Source organism: Pleurodeles waltl, chromosome 7, assembly GCF_031143425.1.
Source record: "Pleurodeles waltl isolate 20211129_DDA chromosome 7, aPleWal1.hap1.20221129, whole genome shotgun sequence".
In the NCBI taxonomy this organism is placed as follows: Eukaryota; Metazoa; Chordata; class Amphibia; order Caudata; family Salamandridae; genus Pleurodeles; species Pleurodeles waltl.
In genome coordinates, this window is record NC_090446.1 from 1,446,659,312 (window position 1) to 1,446,684,768 (window position 25,457).

At 44.7% G+C, this 25,457-nt stretch overlaps 1 protein-coding gene across 2 annotated transcripts in view; it reads left to right on the forward strand.

The window, feature by feature from the left end:
- Positions 1 to 3,414: 3,414 nt before the first annotated feature.
- LOC138246464 (FXYD domain-containing ion transport regulator 3-like) overlaps positions 3,415 to 25,457 on the forward strand; it is a 76,001-nt gene continuing 53,958 nt past the window's right edge. The window contains exons 1-2 of one of the 2 annotated variants that reach the window (XM_069201100.1): positions 3,415 to 3,571; positions 18,077 to 18,172. The gene's annotated coding sequence lies outside the window, so the exon portion shown is untranslated. The remainder of the gene's footprint in view (positions 3,572 to 18,076; positions 18,173 to 25,457) is intronic. The other variant, XM_069201101.1, reaches the window with a different exon arrangement.

The window sequence follows — 25,457 nt, forward strand, 5'->3', positions numbered from 1 at the left end:
AAGGTCGTTGCCTCTGGACCAAAGATTCAGATTGCTCCCACTTGGACCTTTTCCACAACAGCAAATCGATTTCAGTGGGATGTTGCAGAGAAGGCATGAGGCCTCATGGAGACCTGTTCGGCTAAGGTTTTCAGCCTTGCTGTGCCAGAGGAATCCGAGTTCCCAAAAATGACCTAAGTCCGACGGTAGAAACTTCACCAGGTGAACGGGCGAAAACAATCTGACCATCAAGTGAACTTCCTTGGGCGTGAATTTTGAATTTGTCCCATTCTCAGCTTTCCTGCTAAAGTCAACAGCTTCACTGGAACTTCATCCGACTGCTATCTCAGCCACAGTCTGCTTCCTTGCTCCGCTAAGGATTTTTGACTTCCATTTCAGAGACTAAGTCAGAAGGTAAAACTTCAGGAGTTTTGTTTTTGACTTTAACTGTTTTGGTTCTGGTAAATGCTTACATATTTTTTTTAAAGTTAATGTTGGATGGCCTATGCCATAGTTACCAGGGGTTGTGCTCAGGTATAAATTACTGAAGCGTTTACTTGCCCTAACAAGAACAGTGTCATTGTTACTTACAGCAGACTACCATCAACCACAACTAATTGTCTGCTTTCTCACACTAACCTTTTTGTCTTTCAGCATGAGTAAGTAAGGGTAAGGCCCAGTATCCAAACTTCGAGGTGTTCAATATCTGCGTCCTCTGTAACCTGTGCAATATCATTCAGCATGTCTTTCTAAAATAGCTGTACTTTGGTACGGGTGTTAACCCCTTCGATGCATCGGATGGTCGGGAGGCATCTGACGCATAGGTGTTTCCTCATCTCCCGAGGCTGTTTATTTTGTTTCATTGAAATGACGATCAGCGAGCACATCGTGCTGACGTCATTTCACTTAAAACAAAAGTGAAATGAGCCGATAGGCTCATTTCACTTTCACTGCCTCAGTGCTCGGGGCGGAGAGTGGCAGAAAGCCCACTAGACACCAGTTTTATTTTTTTTTATTTTTTAATAAAGAAGGTATGGGGGCTGCCCACCATGGGCATGGCTATGCCCCACCCCATATAAATGGAGACTAAAGTCTTTCTGCTTCCCTTGGGGGACAGATAGGTTAATTACTGTCGTAAAAAAGCCCACTAGACGGCAGAGATTTTTTTTTTTTTTTATTATTATCCCCAATCTGACCCTTGGGGGGGGGGGGGGCAGACAGCCCATTAGACGGCAGGGATTTAAAAAGAAAAAGAAAAGCAGAAGGGTGGTGGCTGCCCACCACCATGGGCATGTTATTCTCCCACCTCAACTAAAGGGGCAACTGTCTTTCTGCCCCACCCTCGGACTAAAGCATCTCATCCCAATGGCAAGCAAGAGGACATTTGACTCTTTTGGGTGTAGATTTTACATATGGGCGAAGACAGTATGGCTAACTCCCAATATCGTCCCATTTGCATTGGTGAACAGCACACTTTTTGGTCTTGGATATGCTGCTACCTGGAAAAACCTACCAGACCCAAACGATTTTGGAAACTAAACATCTGGGGGAGTTCAGGGTGATATGCTTCAGATGTACCCCACACCATTTTCTTACCAACAATGACTTGCAAACCTCCAACCTTCCCTGAAATCACACATTTTTCCTACATTTTTATGATGCAAACTTCAGGAATCCACAAAATTACTACCACCCAGCAGTACTGATGAAAACTCTGCCTCACTTCTGTAGGTTCCCAAAGCAGAGTCAGTCTAAAAACTACCCTTTTGGACCTGCATTGGCTTCTCCCTAACTTTCTACACATTTTTGGCCCTTCCTTGTCGCAGGCACTTGGCCCACCAATACAAGTAAGGTATCATTTTTATCAGGAGACTGAGGGGAATGATGGGTGGTAGAAAATTTGTGTCGACATGGTGATCCCACAAAGAAATGTAAGAAAAATGTGTTATTTATTTTAGCTAAATCTGAGGTTTAGCGGGGATTCTGGGTCAGAAAAGTAGGCAGATCCACGCAAGCCGCACTTTACTGGTCTCACCCAGGTGTCTAGTTTTCAGAATCTCTTGGTCTGATAGGTTTCCTTAGATGGCTGCCGAGACCAGGACCAAAAACACAGGTGCACCCTTTGCAAAAACAGGCTGTTTTGTAATAGATAATTTTGATCTGTCCATAATACATTTTTGGCCCTTCCCTGTCGCAGGCACTTGGCCCACCCACACAAATGAGGTAGCATTTTTTTTGGGAGACGTGGGGGAATGCTGGGTGGTAGGAAATTTGTGGCTCCCCTCAGATTCCAGAACTCTCCACCACAGAAATGTGAGGAAAAAAAAATTAGGCAAATTTTGAGGTTTGAAATGGATTCTGGGTAACACTAAGGCAGCCTAATCCTAAAGTCATCCACTTACAGCCACTCCCTGCACCTTCAGCTCACTCTTGCAGCTTTCTGCTTTCTCTCTGTATGACGCTTTTCCATCTTTCTCTTCTTCCTTATTTCCCATAACTGTATTTTACTCACAGTAAATGCATGATGCAAAAACATAAGTACCAGCCCCCAAACACCGGCTCAAATTAAGCACTGGCTCTCAGCAACATAGGAGTTTACTATGGGTTTAAGCGCCAACAATGGCTCTTGCAATTATTGCACCCATCATTACTCTCTCTCCTTAAACTTCTGAGGACTGAAAAGGCCCGGACTAAGATGAGTGTGAATGAGCATACAAAGAGCGAGCTGGAGACTAGGCAGTGCGTACTGCGTCGCAACAGGAAGAGTGCACGGGTAGGCTAGCTGCCACTGGCGATCACTTTGAACCGTGACTGCAAACTCAACGTCGGGTAAAAGGCACTCCTTATCTTCGAACCTACGCACCAGCGCTTCGAAGGTTACCTTTTAATCAGAGCGGAGGGCGCCCCTGCTTCAAAGTGACTTTATAGCGCGCCTCCCCGGTCCGGTCTAGACCGCTCTGATTTCATAGCCGCAGTAGTTACCTGTCGCATTTCATCAGACTCCATCTTGTAGGTGGCGTCAGCAGACATTGTGGTAACCCTCATACGACACGCTTCAGTGTTCTTGGTTTTAAGTGTACCCACATCTTCGGATAAAGTAAATGTGTACGTTTCTAACAGGTTTGTAATTCTGTACTTGTGTAACGATTATTTTTAATGTAACGCGCTCTAGCACTTTGGGGTAGACTGCGCGCTATACACCAATGCTGAAATAAAACAAAATAACACTGACAAAACCAACAAATGCACCCTAGGAGAGGCCCTTCCGTAGGAAGCATCGCTGTTTCTCCCCGGAGCGTCTCCTAGGGCGCCTCGTGCTCCCCCGCTCTGCCTCCTGTTTGTCAATGAGCTTGTGGGCCCAGGCATGGAGGGGCCTGGCCCTGTGCCACTTTAAGAGGAGTCCTCGGGGCGCAGCCGAGCTCCCTGCCTCCCCGTCCTCGGCTCCCACAGGGGCGTGCCCATCCCTGGCCCGACCTGCCCTCACCTGGGTGTATTTACAGTAGGTGTGGTCGCCCTTCAGACTGAGCCGGCCTGTTCTTTCCGCCCGTCTTCGGCTCGTGTTCAGCTCCCTCCAGACGCACCGAGGCGCAGGGTAAGTCTTGTTTTCTGTAAACACGTCTGAAGGTCCGCCGCTCCCCCTCCTAACGAGGGGGCTTGCGTCCCTTGCCGTTTATTTTTGTGTTTCTTTTGTGCTGTTTGCTTGCCTCAGTTATATCTGTGTTATTTGTTGCTGTTAGAAGCTTGAGTTGTGTGGAGATGGACGGCGCGCGTAAGCATCACCACTTTCACGGGGTTTTCAGGCAGTCCCCCGATGCAAAGCGCTGTATTTGTTGTTCTGTTGCTGCGTTTGTGGCGCAGAGCCTGGATGCGGCTGAGACGCCTTAATGCGCGTTAGAAGACCGTATGTTTATTGGTTAGAGCGCCTTGGTGCCCGCTGCTGCGCCGGGCTCTTCAATTCTAACTCGCGCTTCCTGGCCCCTGCCCTGCAGGCGTCACTGCCATCCCCTTCGCTGGGATTGTACGTCCTGACTCGTTTGTGATTTTCACCTATGCCAATGACTACTTTAACCTTTTCCCTTTCGATTTCTTTTACCGTTCGTTTCCTTCTTTTCCCAGAAGTGTATGTTATCGCTCAACCCATCTCCTGATTCATTCTCTCTCCCTCTCCAGCTGGTAAAATCCCTTAGTTGGTTTGAAGGCCTGCTGCTTGGGAGATGTGTGTAATGTCCCGCTAGTGGTTTAAACATTTGATCGTTTCGAGGGTGACACATAGAACTACAGATTTGTTAACATGAATTAATTCGATTTCTCTTTTTTTTTTTTTCTATGGCGTTACAACCAGGGCCACTGGAAGTATGCGGCAGCGTTGAACGTGGCAAAAAAATATAAATTATGCAGCATGATGTTTCACATTTTAATATAGTATTACTTCTTTATTTTGTAATTTTTTTTTTTACACGTGTTAACACTGGGCACTGCGTGCACCTCATTAGTAGCAGTTTAAAACCCATAAATGGCAATAAGCAACAAATGTTACCAGTCAAGCTTTGTAAGGAGCCTTCCGCCGCACGGCAACATGTGTCGCTGCATGTTTAGTATTGTTTTTACTGTTTGAGCTAGAACATTTTTGTTGCTAAAATCTACAGATTACGTTACAGATGATGGATTTTTGTGGCAAATGCAGCAAATCTGTAATTATGCGAACAACACAGCGACCGCAGACTCGCCTCATTCCAGCAGCACTGGTTATAATAGACATCAAAAAGACTAGAAGAGCAAACTTCACGTTGTTTAAAATGTCACTTAGAACCCTCAAGGTGAAAACATACTTAATATTCAACCCCTATCCTCACATTTCCTCTCTTTCCAACAACCCACCCTGCAGCTGGCACCCCTCCAGACCCCTCCCCCCCCCCATACGTACAAATAAACCCCTATCCGGTGTCCTGCCACTTTCATCACCCACTGTTTAATACCCTCTCTACGACCTAATGCAGAGACAAATATCTACCTGGCACCCAGCCACCCTCGGTGCATTTGATCCTTTTCTCTACCAAAGCTGCACTCTGCTCTCACATAGCTCCTAGAGAGCTTGTTCTTCCACCGTTCTTGGCTCGAGCCTGCAGATCAGTGATGAGCACTTACCTTGAGTTACCACCTGCTACATGACGTCAGGACATCACTATGGCAGTCCTTGGCTTTTCATTCACACATTGGTGCCTCCAGCTGATGAATTGGAAGCAAGCCTGCCCTAAAAGTCAAAGAAGGCAATAGAATATTAAATATAATCACAAAACTGGAGTCTTGGGGGGAGACTGCAAATTTAAATGGCCCAGTGTCGGTTCTCGCCCTTTTTTGGCGCCTGCGATTAGACTTGAGACGTAGTTTCTCTTCCCAAATTATTATGGGTACACAAGCACCCACACACTGAGTGCTATTGAGTTAAGTCGCGGCTTGCTGAAGGTGACCTTCGTGCACAGGTTATTGGGGGGGGGGGGGGGAAACAGAGCTCCAAAAATGGTTATGAAATTAAGAAGGAATGCAGGGAATACATCATTGTTGCCCCGGGACCAAAATGGTAGTAGAAAATGCAAGACCTTCTGAAAGGTGAAGAAAGTGGTGTGGGATTTGTTGAGGGGCACAGGAGACAGTGTGGAGAGCAGGGACTGTAAACATGAGTGGAACAGGAATCTGCTATTGGATGGTGGTAAGCCAAGGGAAAGCGTGGTCTACAAACTGGGCTGCAGAGGACATGAGCCGTGGGACAGCGTGGCGAGAAGGAGTGAGTTGCCAACTAGTAGGGGTCGAGTTAATACCGAAAAGCCTGAAGCAGCTTTAGTAGGGTGCTTTTAAGAGTTTACTATGCTCTTTTAGGCCTTGGCTGGCTCTCATGAGGGGGCTAGTTGGAGAGACTGGCTGCCACTCACAGAACCTTGTGCAGTGGATAAAATGATGTTCCGAGGTATCTTTGGAAACTGTAGGTCCTGTCCTGCCTGGCCCTGCCGTGTGGACATGCTGGATTCATTCAGCCAGCTGCGTGTGGACATTGGGTTTTACTATGCTCTGATGTATGGAGAATCTGGCTGACTCATGCAAGTTGGACCAGACTTAGTCTATGATGCCTTGGATGTCGCAACACTGGGTTTTGTTGATCTCGGACTGTATGGCGAGCCTCCAGAGGCTGGCTGGAGAAGGCTGTACTCTACCAGGCCTTGTTTGAAGGGACTTGTGTCTGTGGGAACACTGGGTTTCTCCACGCCAAGAGGACAGTATAGTTGCCGTACGACTACTGTGAGCATGGTTTCGAGAGATAACCATTGGGATTGCCAGTAGTTTAGACTATTTGCCAGCATTCTTCGCATCACCTTTCATGCATTGGATTTCATGTCCTAAGTGGGTAAGGGAATGCACGTGTGTGGGCCCCGTGCTTGGTAAACCTCACTGATGAAGCCTAAGAAGATGAGCATTGGTCTGGGGCTGCTTGTGTTTCCTTCCATAGGAGGTTCGCCTGAAGGTTCTGGGTGGACTGTTCTTGAGCTGTAGGGTCAGTGTTAACTGGTGTAAGGCGGGCTTCTGTCAAGTGATAACAAAACAATGTTACAATTAGACCAGTCCTACTTAAAGTACAGCCTGTGAGCCTCTTGCAGCCCTCCTAGCCTTAATGTATGGCCCCCTCCTGAAAAAACGCACTGTGCTGCTCTTTACTTGAGAGAGCACTGGCATTCAGAAAAATGTTGAATAAATGGGCGAGCTTTTATTTACACGCTAACTGAAGCAAAATAAAAGGTGCACCTCTGGTATTCTGCACCACTTAACTTTAAAAACCCATTCATTTTTTTTAAAACATCTTGCAACAAACGTGTGTGTGTGTGTGTGTGTATGTATATATATATATATATATATATATATATACACATACAGTCTCTCCAAAATTAAAAAGCATATTTTATTAACAATGACATACAGATGCATTTCACCTCAGTAAATCAGATAACAGTGTGCATTTAAAAGTATTGTTTTAGAAGTGCCAGTTTAAAAAAATGAGCATATAGATATTCATTCCACCTTCCAGCATGATAACTATGCCAGTAGTGAACTGAGGGAAGTCAGTTGTCACACAGAACTGTATAGGTGGCCTGGGTTGGTATTATGCATGGACAAAATTATTGTATATTAAATTAAACACAACAGAAGGTTTTGCACATCCATGTCTTGTATCTCAAAGTTCTATTTTATGCGATAATGAAGAAAAAGGAGGCACAGTGAAATAAAACACTTGCCAAAGATCACACAATTTGGTCACATGGGGAAGCCAGGTTTTCTGGTTTTACTTGTGCAACTCTATTTCACTCCAACTGAATAATCAATTTACTTCCCTTTTACACTTTACTCTCCCAAGGTAGGAATGGCAACTCCTACCCTGCTGGCACCAGTGTGGCCCTTGGACACACCACAGTTCATGCTTTGTGGCCCCTGGGAATATGTTTGCGAGTACCCATGGTTTAAACCTGGGGGTCTGCGAAGCCTACTCCGGGTGTCTGACTGCTTAGAAAATTAAATAATAGCAGAATAATAAAGTTTATATAAATAAAGAGGTGGAATGTAAAACTGACAAAGTTAAAATGTTATGTCATGTGCAGGAATTTGAAATTGCAGACTGCAAGTTAAGTTGGTATCCTCGGATTGACTGGTGGAACAGTGCAAGGGGATCATACGGAACAGCGATGGGTGGCTTAATTGAATTTAGAAAAGCTCCAACTTTCCTATTAAAACTAAGATTGTGATATGTGTTTTAATCATTTGTGGTTTAAATCTTCAAAATTGCTTAGGCTGGGGTCCCTAGCTTGCAGTGTCGACTCACTGGTGGGGGTCCCCGGATTCCAGTAATAAGTGGGGGTCCACAGGGTTCAAAAGGTTAAGAATCGCTGGTTTATAGTACTCGCAGACATTCCTCCCTTCACCTCTTGCGTGTGACAATGCTGGGCTCTGCTGGGCCCCAGCTCTTGGTAGGGCCTGGTTGCTAAAGGCCTCTTGTTGGGAGCGCTGAGCTCTGCCTTCGTGGGGAGTCGGGATTCTCGAGGCTGGTGGGGGAGGCGTGTGGGCCTGTGGTGGACGTCACACTGCTACAGTGCACCTGTGGGGGACTGTGTGGAGCCAGGCCCACGCTGTATGAAGCAAGTACCACCTTTGCCAGTCTGGGGCAGGCTTGTTTGTGCCATGTCTTGTCTGTGAAGAAAGTTTGGCTGCCGCAGGGCATCAGCAGGGAACATCGGGTTCCGGCAGGCCCATGAAGCCTGTCTTCCCACTCGTGGCATCACCCGCACTGCCGGTTTGTGGGCCCGGTGGAGGGGTGGAGCCCTGAACAAGGTGATACAAGCACATAGAGGGTGCGGTTTAAGCCGAAGATAAAACCCTGCCCTGCTGCCGGCTGCAACTGGTTCGCTAGGAGAATTCCCTCTTTCTTCTGAGAGCAATAATTACACCAGTCCGTCTAGGCGGGAAGCACTTGGCAGGCCTTGGCACAGCGCTGCCGAAGCTCTCTGATCCGTTCTGAAATTCAACACCCGCATCTCTCCCGTGGCGTAACAAAGGCCCCCGCAGTGGACGGGTGGAGGGGAGGACGGGGGGAGGGAGAGAAGTACCAAGGGCCCCCCTCAGCACAGCCTGAGTGAGTCTGGGGGTGGAGGGGGGGCTCGCCATGTTCTTTGCAGGTGGTCCCCTCCAGTTTCGTTTCGACACTGCGGCTGCTCATCTCTCCGGTATAGACACCACGAGGCTGTCACTAAGGAAGACCAGAAACCCTGACTTGTGAACTGCCATATACTATTTATTTCGGGCCTGTTTGAACGAAATACTTCCCAGACGCAAATAATAGACACGAACAGTAATCCTTTATCCCAACCGGGGCTTCCCGGTGGTCGCTAACTAGCGCAGACAACCCCGGTGCGAGAATTTACATCCGCAGCGGCGAGGGATGCTTGTGTCCTTGTTCGAGATGCGAGGGGTTAATGAAGACCCTGTTACTCATGATGTGTGGGCACAAAGTCCCAGACCATCTGGTGTTGGCATCTATCATGTTCACGATGCTTGGAGAGAAAAGGGAGAGAGCAGGGCCCCTGCTTGTGACGCGCGCTTTCATAATCTGGGAAGATATCATATTTATGGGTATTGTGCATAGTTAGGAGTAAATCAAAAACTTGTGTGTGCATATGTATATATATATTTCATTTTAGGTTATTTAAAATGAAAATTATATATACTTACTTTACACATACAGAATGGTTCTGTAGAGTTTTTCTTCTCACCGGAGGCAATCTCAAACCTGGAGCACCCACAACGAAGGCACAAAGAGTGTGAGGTTTCTGCACCTGACTATCAGTCACCAGAAGGAGTATATCCAGGAAGGAAACGGTGGGCCTCACCTTGCACAACAAGGTCTGCAGTTCTACCCCTCACCTCTACATCCATCAAGTGGCATTCTTCAAGAAAAATAAGCAGCTTCTTGCTAAGCAAAGGACCTGAAGGAGCTCTGTCCCCACTCCAGTCAATGTCTTGGTGTCATTCCTCCAGTTCCAGGAATGTCAGTAGTATCTCTTCACTGTCTGGGAAAATAAACCTCATCTTGCGCAAGGCCAGGACTGTGGTGTCCAGAATGGATCCCACAGGCCTCCATTACGCTAGCTCATTTATGCATACACCATGCCCAGACAAGCATACATCAACCTCGTACACTTGGAGACATCAGCCCTAGAAACAGGGAAAGCGCCCAGAAGCAGAACTTTAAAAATTTGGGCCAGTAGGTCTTGTCACAGCTATAGTTTTCAGAAAACACTGTACGTTGCCACCACAGCCTTGTGCTAAAATCATGACAGAAGCAGTAGACCAGTGTCTGTCAATGGGGGTGCACTTGATAACCACCCCATCAAGTCGGAGGACAAGTCCTGGACCTTGGTTGTGTCAGGATATGGGCTTCAGCCTCAATGCACACACCAAGCTAGCATGACACTAGAACTAAAATGAAAAAGCAGGTTAGCAGATAGGCCACTGAGGGCAAGTTTTAATCACAAAGATGCCCGGATCTGAGTGTTGAGTACACTTACTACTGGATCAATACCTTCAGCCCCTTAATCCCACCTGATGCATGGTCGTGAACCTTAACCTTTTTCCAGGCACTTATTTATACATGAGCTCTGAATACCTGGCTGAAATAATCCTGAGAGAAAGTAGTAGTCCTGAACGCAGATGAAAGTTGTGAATCCAAGTTTTAATCACAGAAAAGATAAACTCCAACCACTCCTGTCAAAGACCTATCACCTAACTCCCTCAGAACTTTGAATGGAAACATTCCAAGATCCAAGAAAGCTGCCCATAGATAAGAGAACTCTTCAAATGTAAACACCCAGTAAACCCACAAATGTAAAAATGGTACAACAAATCATAAAATATCACACCACTCCCCCAACACAAAGTGACCACTTACTTACAATCTATTAAAATTCCATATAGTTCCATCTCCCGATTTTTGCCACAGCTTTGAACACCTTGACAACCCTTTGAGGATTACCAAAGTGTCCACCATCACATGCGTTTTTTTTTTTTTTTTTTTTCCACTCTTACCACGCCACCAATTACAAGTTTGATGTCTTGCATTGTTTTACGTTTATCAAAGATGAATTTTAGTTTGCCACAAGTCAATAACTCTTTCAATCTGGATTTCTTTTTTTTATCCTATAATCCAAAGAACACTCCTTTCCACTATACTGCTGTACCCAAGGAAGATATAACTTGGTATTAGGTTTCCACTTTCTGAACAATTCAAAAGGGATGAGACCAGTCGTGGAGTGGAGAGTAACTCTGTACTCCAATACCCTGTCCATAACCCCTTCAACTCAATCATTACCTCCAGCTCTAGAGATTTGGATAGACTCCTTTTTAGAGTACTATTAAATTTCTAAATATCACCATTAGTCTCTGAATGGTACAATTAGCATTTGTTTTATGTACAACTCCTCTCTCTTTTTTTAAGTACTTTTCAATTCAGTGGAAGTAAGTTGGACACCATTGTCCATAAGGATGAAGCTGGGAAATCCTTTGCTATAAAACACTTCATCCAAAAACATACACACAGAGCTTGTGGAAATACGCACTATTTTTACTACAGGCCATCTGGACAGTATTTATGTCAATGCCAGACTATACCCGTTACTTCCCCTTTAGTATCAATTGGTCCTAATATGTCCAAAGCAACTCCTTCCCATACCATGTCAGGAATTTCTCTACAAACCAAAGGAGCAGTTCTGACTTCTTGACTTTTATCACTATTATTGCAATCATCATAGTAATCACTCAATACCCTCTCTACTTGCACATCCATCTCCGGCCACCAGTACATGCTCCTTAACCTTTCCTTGGTTTTGCAAATCCCTTGATCACCACAGTGAGCCATTTCCAACATGTGACACCTCAATTTTATAGGATCCACCAACCTATTTCTTCTTAAGACCAGATTATTGTTTACAGACCACTCATCCTTTACTTTTTCGAAGCCACCTATCTCCCCTTTAGGCCAAAATGTCTCTCCTTGCAGTATTCCCCTCGCTCTGTCCAAAACATCATCTTTGAGAATTTCCTGTAACCAAACCTCTTCCGAAACACAAACCTTAGTACACTCATCCTCCCACTGACGTCCTTCAGTACTATTCTCCTCATCAGCTTTATCCTCCATAAAACATGATAAACAGTCTGCCGTCTTGTTTTTGATTCCAGGGATATACTCAACTTTTAAGGTGTAATCCCACCCACCATTAGTAATGCAAGAATACATGCTATTTAGACTTTTTTGTGAAACACTTAATGTAAAGCTTCGTGGTCTGTCCTGACCACAAATTCAGCACCAAACAAGAATTGTTTGAATTTCTTAACACTCCAATAAACTGCCAGTGCTTCCTTCTCAATGGTTGAATAATTGTTTTCAGCACCCCTAAGTGATGCAAAAGTAATATTTACCAAATCAGACCTTTGATCCTGTTAAGCACAGCACCTAGTCCCTTCCCACTGGTGTCAGTAAGAAGGTAACAGGGACAACCTGGAATGAAACTTGTCAAATGTTGAGCTGCATCCAAACCTTGCTTTACATCAACAAATTCTTTCTGACACTCCTCAGATCAGTTAAACTGAGCTCCATTTTTCAACAATTGTCTTATTGCACAAGTGCGTCCTGAGAAATTCTCCAATAATCTGCTGTAAACTTCTGCCATTCCCAGGAAAGTTTGCACATCTTTCTTGTGGGTGAGGGAAGTTCAGCAATAGTCCTAACTAAATCTTCTTTGTGCTTTACACCCTGACTATAAATGATGTAACCCAGGTAGTTCATTTCTGGTAGGCAAAATTTGCACTTAATCAACTTTAAAGTGATCACCCTCTCCCTAAAAAAAAAAAAAAGTCAAAACTTTGTTTACCTTGTTAACACGGGAATCCAAACTCTCACTATAAAGAAGAACATCGTCTTGGAAAAACTTGACCCTTTTTGTGTTCCCTAGCATGTTGTTCAAAAGCCATTGAAAAACTGAAGCAGCTGAACACCGTCCAGATGGCGTAGGGTTGAATCTGAAAACCCTGAAGGGAGTGATGAAAGCAGTGTAGTTCTTAGAGTCAGGACTTAAACGCACGTGGTGATAGGCGGAGGTAAGATCTGACATGGAGAAGTATCTCGCTCCACCTAGTACACTAACCATCTCCTTGATATTCGGTAGTCCTCCACAACCTGTTTGTTGAGTTGCCTCAAGTCAATACAGTGCCTGATGTGTTCTGAACATTTGGTGGCTGCTACCTTTGGAGAAATCAACTCTGAAGCTTCTACAGCCTTGATGACTCCTTCCACACACAGACGATCTAATTCCTTCTTGACTGCATCTTGTAAATGCAACAGAATGTTCCTCACTTTGCTTTTAACTGGAATTGCTTTGTGTCTAAGGTGGATGCGATGTACATACCTGTGACACATTCCACCTTATCCGCAAACACATCAGGAAATGATTTGGGAAAATCAACCTTGAAATTAGAACCAATATCCTTTCCAATCTTGAGCTCTCACTTGTACCTGTGGGGAGGCATTAGGATCAAGGAAGATTCCCTAATAACGTCTGATGGGGCCAACTGAGAATCATATCCCCTTTTACCGGAACATACATTTTCCATTGAATAGCATTGCCTTGAAATTCAATATTTGCTACAAAATAACCCACCAGGTCCATGGCCTTCCCCTGTTATTAAAAGGCAATACATCTTCAAGTTTGACTTTCCCACGAAAATTCTCATCAAAATCCACTTCCAAAATAAGAGATAAGTTGGCACCAGAATACATCATCATGGAAAGCTGCATGCCATTGACATTAACTTTATCAGAAGGATACTTGCATCCAATACACATCACGCACAATCTGTAAAACCACGGGCTCATCTGTAACCTCAAACTCATTAACTGTTAATTTTTCAATGAACCTTAACAGATATCACACTGGCTCTTGTCTTCTCTAGAAATGGGGCGTTTCCATTTCCATTGCTTTCCCTTCATTTGTAGTGTCTTGGAATTGTCTTCTTTCAAATGCTGTCCGTAGTGTTCAACAAAGCAGCCTGTTTTGCAAACTTTCCTCACCCTCCCAAAAATTGTACCCCCTCTTTTGTGGCAGATGAACCCATTGAGGTCATACAACTGACCACATCATCCCTGGAGACTAAACAGGCTGAAAGGTAGGCCCACTTGTTCCAGTTTCATGTTGCAGCAGGCCTTTGCTTATTTCCCTCTGGTGGAAGAGACTGCCACGAAGAGACTGCTAATGGGGAAGTAAATTAGCTGTAGACATAATTGGGGACTTACACAAGGGAGGAAGCTCTGTGACACAAAGGCTGCCATGCGAGCCATGTGTTATGTTCACAGTCCTGGGTGTGTCCGAACAGTCTGCTTTAGAAAACTACCAAATATATAATTAAAAACGAATGCCTCTAGCTCTTGTATAGAGAGGGTAGGAACATGGCCTGTAGCAGCAGCTTTCCTTTCAGGACAGAAACAGCTGGTGCAAACAATTGACTAAAGAAACACTGGACGTTTTGTAGATTGCAGTAGTATTTGCATTGTGGTCGGTTATTGTTTAGTAGATACCGCCAAAGGTGAAATGCCTTATAATGGATCGTCACGTGTGTAGGTAGTGGTGGTGAGGGTGGCAGGACAAATGAATGTTGTGGGAGGGCAGACACGGTGTATGGTGACTGCTCCAGCACCATAGCTTAAACAGTTAAGCATATGAACTGAGCACTTGTTGCATAAACCATTGTTTAATCAGTGTCCTGCCTTTCAAGACAGCACATGGCCAACTTTTTAAAGGCCACCTTTTGAAAACCTTGGTTTCTGGCAAATTGTACCATCGCTCCTCACTCTTGAGGTGTATGTAGAAAATAATTCCATTGTACATTTGCTCACAAATCACATGATTTAAAAAATAAATTCCTAAATAAAAATTAGGAACATAATAGGAAACTGCTGCTTCAGTCTTTCTGCTCAAGCAGCATCCTCTCTACGGCTTAGCATGGGCAATTCAACAAGCTTCACAGATGCCTTCAAACAACTAATGCAGCACTTTATTGTTAACAGTAACTTTTAGCCAGAAGGTTAAACTCCTCAAATTTAAGGGCCAGAATTCCAAATACTACAGTGTTTGTTTTGCATGGAGGAGACGCAATGACATTTGGTTAGGCAAATTGAGCCTGAAGTAAACAATGTCTTGGCAATGTTTGTGGCATAGCAGTCATTGAGAAGCGTAAGGTGTGGGTTATTTCTGTTTTAGGAGCCTTCCTTTGTAGAGAGTGAGATGCAAACAAGGCAACTGGATTATATGTGTAAGAGTAGATGGAAGATTTGTATAAGTGATGCTAGGATTGTCATGTTGATTATCTGTTATGGACACAAGTTCACAGTATTTGTATTTCTGTATGTGTGTGGTGGTGTGTGTGTGTGTTTTTTCCTTTTTTTCGTTTTTTGGGGGGGGGGGGGGGGGGTCCTTCGTCTGACTAGTTTTTAGAGCCCCAGGTGTCCTTCAGACCCAAACAGGATTCTTACTTTTAAGTCAGATGTGGTGGTAATCTTAAGAAAGGTGAGGAGCACAGACACATTTGGCCTACTCCAACCTTATTTATTTATTTACTCAGAATCTGTTTATTATAACTTATGAACAGATACAACAGTGATCTCAAAGCGTATATCCACATATCTTACGTTCACATAAACACCAAGCTCTTTCCCACATGAGGGTAAAAATCCTAGCAGAGGGTGGCTGGGATGGCTCACTTGGTGGAAGGCACAGCTGGTTGAGAGGAGACATTGTTAATCATATAGGCAGAAGCACAGGGAGAAGACCTGGGGTAGGTGCTGGTTAGTATGTGATCACCAGGGTCAGGGCCGTGTGGAAATGACTATCCACAATCCACCTCCTTCTCCCCACCCTGGATGTGGAGCAGAGGGGTGACTTGCTGGATGAGTCCCTCACCACTGTGTCCGGACCAGGAGATAAGAGGGCCGTCTGGTCCAACCATAAGTAGGGATAAAGGAGAAAACTAGAACCAAACTGGAGAAAGGGGAGAGGGTCCTCTGATTTCGCAGTGTCAATGAATGTGGAAATAATCAGTAGGGGTAGGTGGGTGTACAGAGGCGGTCTTCAGATGGAGGCGTGCCCAGGAGGGGGAGGTTAAGGCCCTTCGCCCCATCAGTGCCCGGGACCCCACCCACACCCCTTAGGACCGGGGTAGACCATTAATCAAACAGGTGGAGACCTCTGAGCTTAGAAGGCATGAAGCACAGGTGTTACAGTCAAATAATTCTGCCAGTCAGCCATTATAAGGGCCACAGATCTAACCCTGAAAAATATTTAAAGCAGAACGACCAAGGAACATCTGGAGGGGTAGAAAATCTTTTGAAATAAAGGAATGGAGGACAGGGCCATGCAGTTTTTGGCCATGGCCTTAGAGCATGACTTGTAGCACCTGCTTCAGGACATTCTCTTTATACTCCACCCACTCTTAAGCACAGATGCCAAGTCATGAAGTTGGCTAAGCATGTTAACCACTCCCTGCTGAGATAATCAGTGATCTGTAGTTCGTCAGTTAGAGTCCTGGCAAGGCTGACTCAAGGTTCAGTCACCCTTGGCCAATAAACTAAATATTTTCAAACTGTGATCAAATGTCTTTGTTTTTGTGGTAATTTGTGTGGTATTTTATATCCTATCTTTTCAAGGAACCTAGTTGTCCGTGTTCTCTTCTGCAGTAATTTTATATTTGTCAATTGCTGCATATGTACCTCTGTGAGCTAAGGTGCGGAGGGTAAGTCGGGTGTTCCTCACAGAAACCAGTTTACCTATTGGGAGCAGAGTTGGGCTTTGTGGAATCGTGGTCGCAGTAAATGACACGAATGTCATCGCTCTTTCATCCCTCCCTCTCCTTGGCAGTACAATTTCCTGCAGCAATATTTCTTTCATTGTTTGGGGCCCTTCTGTGGAAACCTCATCAAACCACATCTAATCTTCACCAGAGTTTGGGGGTTTGGCCTGCCGACGTTCATGCCTTTGCTTCACTATTTGTACCTGTGAATGAGGGATGCACAATGGGGTTACTTCCCCATATGTTGTCCACGTACCAGCCAAAGGTTGATTCACAGATGGAGCCCTCTCTGCCTGACGTTTCATCTTTGCACCTGGCCACGGTTGGCCCGGCCAAGAAATCTGAGCACATCCACACTATCTCTTAAGCGTGTGTTGCAGATCTTTTCATTAGTCTCCTAGTATAATTTGTGTTTCATCACACATAGAAATGGCTCTCTCTTAGCATCAAGGCCCATTCTCTACCTTATTTAAATCTTAGTTTGAGCCTTTGTGTTTATTTTTTATTTTTCAGATTTGATTAGCGCCTCTTCTGGATGTATGTGTGTGTGTGTTTGTGTATGTGTGTGTGTGTTTTTTTTTATTTTTTTTTATATATATATATATATATAAAAGGTGCTTATATTTTTGTCATTCACATCATGCTAAGCTACTTGAGTGGATCCCTGTGTTAGGATTGTTGTTTGAAATCTCGAGTCCATGCTACTAAATACACTTTGAGTCCAGTCCCAATGAGGCCACCGGAAGTGGAATCACTAAGCACCAATCCCATTAGGCATGGTCAACTGTCCTTGTTGGGATATCGTTCATCAGGGGTCCAGATGGAGGTTGTCATCTTCTGTGCAACCTCTGTGGACTGAAGGTGGACATGGAAATAATATGGGCTTGTGTTTACTCTGTCCATCAGTCAATGGCGATTTTTGCACACGGCATGATAATACCTGCTCATGGTAGTGGGCAAAGTAAAGCCCGTTTCGGCCAATGCAGGATCCAGCTACCTTCTGCTTAAGGGCGCACTTCTTACTTGTCGGGGTGCCATTGCACATAAAAACATTACAACCTGTCAGTTATTTTGAGTTGTTCCTTGCATAGGTGTACTGTTCATGACCTCGCACTTGTCAAAGATGATCAGAAATACTTTTTCTCCATCGTCTCCACTCGCAGAGAAATCTACGAAAACATCAACCTACGAACCATAGAGAGACCCTAAGTCTGCATAACTTTGAGGCGACTGGTCAATTGGCGCCCAGTTTACAAGCTAAACTAGACTATTATGGGAAGAGGGATATAACGAAGAGCAGTATTGTTCACTCCGTAATTTAAATATACGTTTTAGGACCCTATAAGTGGCTCACTGGCAGTAGCATGCTTAAACTAAGCGGTAATGAGCAAACCTGAACTACAAAACATATTACTGTGCCCAGCAGTGGATATATATATTTTTTTTTTTGTATTAAGGTGGCATGCTACCGCTTGGGTGATCTGTACAAATAAATGCATGCAATAGTACTGAGTATAGTTGTGTCGATGTGCTACACATAAGGCATATACAGTCTGGGTAATTGCTGTGTTCAAGTCTGGTGGAGTCATCAGATCAACAGCAATTGTTCCGTTCCACAGGATGACGTGGGTGTTTTTTCTTTCTTCTTTTTTTTTTTTTTTTCTTCTTTTAGTGTGGATGTGCAGCTATCGGAGGGACCAAAATCTACTCCATCTTCTCGAGTGAACCTTTTATTAAAGACCTCCTCTACAGCATCTTCTTTCCAGAGGTATCTTTACATTGAAATAAAATTTCAGTAATATGAAATTACCGAATTAATTATGACAGTTATATTACAAATGGTGTAACTGTTAAATGTTAAAATGTTCATTTTGTTAAATATTTTGACACTATCATTGTTTGTGTCATTTCATTCAAAAAACGATCTGTTTTTATTGTAGAAGGTTGCCTGCCTTAACTGCCAACTGTTGCAATAATTCTGGGATGTGGAGACCTGACTACAAAAGCATGTTTTGTATTCTTCTAACCTTCTGTTTTGAGAGGCACTTTTGCCCTTAGTCGACGACAGTTGATAATTTGATGGTGGAAGGTAGTAATCATACCCATCTAAAATCAACTCACTACACAATTCTGAGCTTTCCTGATTTAACAGGAAGCCCTGAATATGTGCACGGTGCTGCCCGAGGCATATTGGGTATTATCCTATTCATACACATGACGTCACATGTTTCATATTCATGTCCGTCATATGCCGCCCCCATGACTAGGATCCGCTATGCCGGACCAGTAAACGGGGCTTTCACAAGCTCATGTAAGGTCTGCACTGCAATCACCCATAAGCAAGAGTTCATTCAGTTGCAGCGCATGCAGTTCCGTTACATTCTCTGACTCGTCTGGGTTGTCCAATCAGGAGTCATGACTGAGCACTGGCAGCAAGAACACTGAATCCACACGAAGAGCTTTCTGTTAAACATTTGTGTCTTTCTGGCATGGGCAAGTGCAGTCCCTGCATGCCACGTACTGGATCTGGCTCACTGTGTGAGTGGCGCTGTCCTCTGCAGACCAGCAGTGTGATGTTTCTTAATTGAACCTCACAATTTCCTTCAGGTGTCAAGTCGATGGAAAACTGCATCAAGAAGTCACTGGTGGCCACTAGGGTTTGTTGGAGCCGGCGGAGTATCACTCTGTGGAATTCCACAGAGATACATAAAAACTCAGCGAGATTCCATGGAGTTCTGTCAACATGCACAGAGTATGCAGTTTGTGTTGCAATATGGCGCGAGCAACGATGAAACTGCGCGAACGGCACCATGTGTTTCACAAGAGCGTGCAGCCCTTCAAGCTGATTTTGCTCCTGCTCGAGCGGCAGCAAATCTATGCAATCTTCAGTGACCGCCCGTGTTCGAAAGTTGCACTAATGGTTGCCAAATCTCGCTCGCCAGCTTTCATTTTCTTGTACCTTGCTGAATAAAAATTCTGCCATTCGGCAATTGTTGGAATTTGGTTGGCACTCCGCAATAAAGAGTAACATGAAGTGACCAAAATTCTGCAGAACGTAACATTCTGCCCACCCCTAGTGATGACAGCTATATAAAAAGCTGTAGTGGTAATTGAGCTTGTTTTAAACACTAAATACCTAAATCTTTTGAACGGATCATCCTACAAAACCTTGTGTCCTGCCCTGTACAGATCAAATCTCTCAAACCTTTTGCTGGATTTAACATGATCAGTGGGTGCCAGAATTCCACCCGAGAGGCTGTACTACAAACGTAATTAGTTGGGAATGGTCATGACAGCCTACTTGCATGCCACATATTAATGAAACATAAGAGGAAGATCTCTTCCTCATCATTTGTAGATGGGAGCAAAAAACCACAATTGCAACCCAAGTCCAAAGGTCCTGATCGAAATTGGAACTCCTGTAACTGCATTACCTCTGTATAGTAAAGTATGCCACCACTATAGCAGCATGCCATGGTCCTCAGAAGGAAGCCCTGTAGTTGTTTTCTGAATGTGGAGACACGTCATGCAGAATTGAGCACAAATGCCTACAGGTCAAACAAGAGGTTTTCGGATATGATCATGGAACCACTCTGAGACCCGTCAAAGTCTCAAAACTACGTAGGAACGGTCTGACAAGAATCTAAGAGACTCCCATGCAATGAAGGATGCTTTTAAGCACAACACCAAGATGCGGTGTTTGGATGCAAGAAAGAAAGGTTGGCAAACTTGTCTGGTGAATGGGAATCCCTACACTGCAGGGACTTTTTCCTTGAAGAAGAGACACTGGGAATGGTAGCTCATTGTTCCACAAATACTGCTGATAGTCGCTGATAAAGTGATAGGCAATGGTGATCACATGCGAGTGCTGACACTTTAATTTGCTTTTGTAAGTTCACGGTTTGGTGATCAATCAGTCAGAAACAACTCGTCCTTGTACTTCAAGGCACAGCCCCACAGCTACTGTATAGGACCAAAGATGGGCACTACAACTGGAAGTCTGTTTGTTTTGAAGTACAACTGCATGCAGGATGAATAATATTGTTTACATGTACATACATCCTACATCCCACCCAACCAAGAAATTTGCAGACCTGTTAAAAAAAAAAAAAAAAAAAAAAAAGACTAGCATTTTCACCTGGTAACACATGGGTTTTTCAGAAGATTTGACCATTATTGAGATTGTAAAAGATATCTTTGAGAATTCTTGCCTCCAGCAGCACCAACCCGCGTACTTGAGAGCACATGTAAATCTTTCTTTCTTGACTGACACAAATACAGAAGTCTGTCCACCTCAGGTGGGAGGTACTGTATGATGACCCTTGACGGGTACACCCAATACCCACTAATGGCCATAAAATTCAAAGAGATCTGGTCCACACATGGCCAACCACAGTCAAAACCGACAGTGGTCCAGTGTTCAAGAGTCTAAATTCTTACTATACCTGGTGAATATGCATTTTGTCAAAGGAAAAATTATCCCAACTGAGTAAGTTGAAAGATTCATGTGCACCAAGAAGAAGCCTATGCACATCAGTTGAGCAATAGACCATCAGTGTTGAAACCATCACCTCCTCTGTATGCATCTCAATACCCTGCACTGTGCTCCTGAATCCATGTTGTCATCCTACGACCAAAGGGCCCTCTGTCTGGTCCCCCTCAGATGAGTCGCTGCGACCCAAAAACAATGACTGCATCAGTCCCTGAAAGTGCTCAGCCTTCTGCGGTAGGATGGGCGAAGTGGTACTTGAGATGGACAGACATCTTGGGTAGAATGTTAGAATACCCATTTAGTGTACACCATGATGGTAAATGTCAGAAAGGTCACGTAGTTAACCACGTAGTGTGACGGCAAGGGATTGCCTAGAAATTCTCGAATTCAGAGAGGAAACCAGGTCTCTGCTGAACTGTCACCTTCATTGGCAATGCTTCCTAGGGCAAAAACTGGAACAGGCTGGCACTCTTCATGCATTCCTAACGTTTTGTGGAAGGAGGATACACTGAGTCACTGACTACAGAGCCACAGAATGAGTGGTGGCATTATTTGTCAGAGGTATGAAAGATTTGCACTTCATCCCCAGCCCTGCCTCATCGCAGTCAATCAATGTGAACTATACAGATTACAATACATTTTGACTTGTGCGTGTTGATTTGTGTTTCCATACAGGTAGGGATGGATATTCATCTCCGTTGGTTAATCATATCCTCTATCATCTCATTCTCGCTTGCGCTTGAGATTAACTGTACGGGACCCATATCCTATGGATTTTGGTGCACGTGGCGGCCAGTCTGCATTAAGACACCCATCACGTATGTTTCCATTCCATTGTCTGCATAGGTCAGATAGGATGTTAAATCTAGGGTCATTCGTACCTCAACTCCAACCCCTTTCTGAAGGGTGTTGTCCTCTTTTCATATTCATACTCCTCACAAACAAATTTCCCCTTTAAAACCTAAATGGACCATCCACTTTTCAAACCTTTATGACTTTCCAAAAATCTTCATTCTCATTTTACTTTAACGGATCACCCTCAATGCCCAACTTCCCCTCCATTTGAGAATTGACTGGTAGGTAAACAAGCATTGGCAAAGCCAGTAGAGCTCACTTTTGCAAGGGTTAGAGCTATTGACGTAAATGACAATGTCTTTACCAATGTGTTATGGAAGTGATGTATGTGGTGTGGAATTATGTAGGTTGGCTTGGAATTGTTAGTTGTGGATGGTAATTTATGTGGTTTTGAGTGTACTGGAATTATGTGGAGTCTAATTGTGTGTCATGGAGTGTAATTATGTGGAATAGTATTTTGTGTTGTGGAGTAGTATGATGAGTTTGTGATGTGCTGTTGAATTTTGTGACATGATGTGGAATTCAGTTGTGTGCATTGGATGTATGTAGTGTGTGTAATTGTGTTGTAGAATGGAAATGTATAGAGCTGAATTGTGTGGCGTGAAGCTGTGTGGCGTTGAGTGGAATTTTGCTGATTGGAATTATGTGGCATGGTGTGGAGTGTATATATGTGGATTGTTGCTATGTGACAGAGTGGTTTTAAGTGAGCTGTATCTATGTGGTACTGAGTACAGAAATTATGTGGAGTGAGTCATGTTGTGTTGAGAGGTATTAAATGGCGTGTAATAATGTTGGGTGGAGTCGAATTATGTGGTGGTGAATTGTGTGGTGTTGTGTGTGACACTAAACATCCAGTTGTGTTTCGCAGAATTGGAAGCTCTTGATCAACCTATGAAAAAATAGATAATAAGCAATCACCAAGAATTAAAAAAATAAAGATCTGACCGTTTCCTAAAACACACATCTCAATGGGCATCAACTGAAAATAATTAATGGTCCGTTTATACAGATGGAGGTCCCATCTCCCACACTCTTTTGAGCCTTTCGTCATGCAGTAAAGTGATGCGACATGCCTGTGGCAACATGAACAAAAGTGAAAATAACTTATTTTGGATAGAATGCTGAACAATGCAAACATTCATCCCCAGTCTCAGATCTGGGTTTAATCCATTGAGTTTTTTGCTCACCATGCCACCCCAGTTTGGAGCCAGCCACATGCAAATCAGTCTTGACCCTCCTCCAGATGGGTTCAGTTCATCCTGAACTGCCAGGTCCGGTCATCCTTGGACCAGAAACAAGTATCCTGGGACCGGTTTCAGTGTGTCACCCTTCATCAGCCAGGCTAGCTTGAATCGAGAGGCACAGTGAGGACGGGACTCACGCCTGGGCATACCTTTCCCACTTAGGGCAACAAAAGCAAAAAGAGCAGATGATGACGAATTGTTGAACAATGCAAACATTCACCCCCAGTCACAGATCTACGTTTAATCCATCATTATTTTACTCACGACCCAATCCCAGTTTGGACCAAGCCAAATTCAGAACAGTCTTGACCCTGCTCGCCATAGGAACAGTCCAGCCCGAACTGCGCACTCATCCGAAAGTCAAGTTCCCATACATGGCCACTTATTTTATACATCTCGCCCAACATTCTTCCAATCGTGTTTGATAGAGTAGCTATTTGCATGTCGATTCGGAAAGAACTTAGGTACTTAGAAGAGGCCCGAAAGCGTAGAATACATGGCAATACAATACTGCATGCACTCCAATGCTGACCCATCAGTGTGTGCCTCTAAGAACTTTCCTTTCTGGCCACCTTCTGTGCATGGGCCCGCCGAGCACTAAAATGTCTATAGGTTAAAAGAATGTCAATAGAATTTTGCTCTGAACATACACATCCAATGCTTTCACCGTTTTTAAACACTAAAACATTTAATGATGATTTACAGTTTTAAAGCTTTCATTATCAGAGATGGTTTCAAATTTTTACATTTGTTTGAGGCTTTCCCTGTAAGTAAATGCCTGTGCCACAGTAGACTGTTAAATTACCATAACCAGGGACACTAAATAAGGAACAATAAGGAAGCAACCCATAGAGGCCAAATCAAAATTAAGTGGAACACTCTGAAATGGAGGTGAAAGTCACTACTGAAAGCTCAGGAACGGTGTTGTAATAGGATATGATTGATAATGTAGTTGGAGAGCTCTTGGTATTACAAATTAAGATGGTCTTCAAGCAGATAATGCACTGATAGGTGTTAACCTGATAAATTGTTACATTCGTGCTTTGCACAAGCGATGCAAGTTATATTTTGGCAAGTGAGCGTGTCCTCTGAATATTATCAGTGAGCAGAGGAAATGGTGCGTTTGAAAGCAGCCACTCGAGGATCCAAAACAACCGTTCTCTGCGTGGTGTTGGCAGCCACAGAAATACATATCCCATGTTGCCGGGACAAGTGACATCATCAGGAACATCGCGCATAGTAAGCTGGTGGAGCCATGGTTAATTCACTTTACAGTACCATACACTTTTTTTTTAGGTTTGAGCATGCGATTGCGCATGCCTATCTCTTGCGAGACACTTTATTAGTTAGAAAAGGGCTCGCAGGGGCGTGGCCGGGCCACAAAACAAGATGGGCTCTTAGAGCGAGAGCTCCGCGCCGAGGCGGTCCCGGAGTGGCGACGGGGGCGAGAAGACAGCCGGACAACACACCGGGTTCGGTGCCCCTCCACCCCTACAACAGCGGCGACACGGAACCATGTCCGGGGACCCCGTAGGAGCGGGACGCAAGGCAGGAAACTCGCGACTCGCCCCAGGCCGATAAGGCCTGGAAAAAGGGGCGGAGTCGCGTCTTCGGAAGACCGGGGACGGCGTGCCCGTAGCGGCAAGGAGCAAGCTGAACAGACCGCAGGGACTGCGGGAGCCGTGACGACCCGCATCCATCTCCCTACAACGCCAACAAACACCCGTGGATGTCCCCCCACCCCCACAGAGGGAAACGGGAAGACGCAGCAAAGGGGTGCGGCCCCTTCGACAGCCGGGAGAGAAACCCAAAGAGAGGTAGGATCGAATCTCTTCAAAATAAGAACGGCATCGCCGGAGGCAGAGGCACGACTTCTCCCCTCTTTTCCATCACAGAGGGACAACAAAAACCCTCCCGCTGAGATAATAAACTTTCTCCCCCCCCTCCAGACAACTAATACTGAGGAGGGCAGAGGGGCACGACGGGAGGCACGTGGAGGCGAGGGGACGAGAGGGGTGAGCGACTGGAGGGGCACCGGAGATGAGGAGAGCCAGAGGGAGCCAAGAGAACAGAGATACAGTAGAAGGGAGTGGACTGACACCAGTGTAAGCCACCGAACATCTATATCCTTATCGGAATCTACGGAGGGAATCTCGGGCCCCACTTGGTCAGACTCTGTAGACAATTGAGGCGATGCCCGGCAACAAACCGAACCATAAACCTGTCAGCAAGCCTGCACGACAACTATTATTCTCAGAAGCGCTACAACACAAACGCCTAACCCCCACGAAGATAAACCCTCAAACATCGCCACCTTTAAACGAGTCCACCACGATGCCTGATAAAGATCAATCCACGACTATGGACAGGATACTACAAGAGATCACCACCGTCAGCCGCCGCATAGAGGGGATGGACGCCTCTATAACTTCATTGACACTAGAAACCAAATCCATGCGATC